The 872-nt window shown below is 44.8% G+C and overlaps 1 non-coding gene across 1 annotated transcript; it reads left to right on the top strand.

Annotated features, from left to right (window-relative positions):
• Positions 1 to 535: 535 nt before the first annotated feature.
• Positions 536 to 642, top strand: LOC123279735 (U6 spliceosomal RNA). The gene has a single exon (XR_006517998.1). It is a non-coding gene; the product is annotated as a U6 spliceosomal RNA (small nuclear RNA).
• Positions 643 to 872: the final 230 nt, after the last annotated feature.

The raw sequence follows: 872 nt of genomic DNA, 5'->3' as shown, positions 1-872 counted from the left end.
ACCACTTTGGATATGAGTAACCCCTCAAAGTTCCAGGAAAATCAGTAAGTGGGGTGGGAAGAGATTACAAAAGGATGTACCGCTTCCTACTACTATGGGTAAGTAAAAGCCTAAATATGCAAAATCAACTACACGTAACTAGATTTATAGCCCGACCTGATGAAGCAGGTAGCACCTCTGACGTTAATGTTTTCTCAGTGTGGAACATACCTCCTCCTTGCCTCTTCCTGGGAGGACTGAGTTGGGAATCAGCAAATACTCAAGCCAGACTGCAGATGCCCTATCGCGGTGCAGACTGGGAAATTCCATTAAATAGTGAAGCTTGTACTTTAGAGCACTTGTTTTATGCTAAACAGTTTGCTAAGAACATTACAAACATTATCTCATTTAAAACTCACTAACAGCCGTAAATTACACCTGTTCTTAAAGAGGGTGGAGAGATGCTTGTGTGTCTGTAACCTGAGGAACCCTGTTTTGGTTGGGCAAAGCTGCAAGCAATGGTGACACTTGATACAGCTCAATGCCAATGACTGTTGTGCTCGTTTTGGCAGCACATACCCTAAAATTGGAACGATACAGAGAAGATTCACATGGCCTCTGGGCAAGGATGACACACAAATAAATGACCATTCTCTCTTTTTTTGGCCTGTCCAAGCCTTTTCCAGAGAGAGAGAAGAAAAGGTCTTAATCTCACAGTCATTTTGGTGCTGCCCATTAGATAGCTGAAATCACAGGCTCCAGGGGAGACCACTGGATCTGGGCTGGGTGCAGTACGCTAGTTGAAGGGATGTGTCCAAAGGAGAACATGGAGATCACAAGGCCCTCCCAAGAGGAAAGAGGGCCCATTCAGGATGTTCCTCCTGTGATATGGG

The sequence above is a fragment of the Equus asinus genome, chromosome 21 (assembly GCF_041296235.1).
Source record: "Equus asinus isolate D_3611 breed Donkey chromosome 21, EquAss-T2T_v2, whole genome shotgun sequence".
NCBI lineage: Eukaryota > Metazoa > Chordata > Mammalia > Perissodactyla > Equidae > Equus > Equus asinus.
Note: the sequence above shows the minus strand (reverse complement) of the source record. Positions and strands in the feature narration are given on the sequence as shown.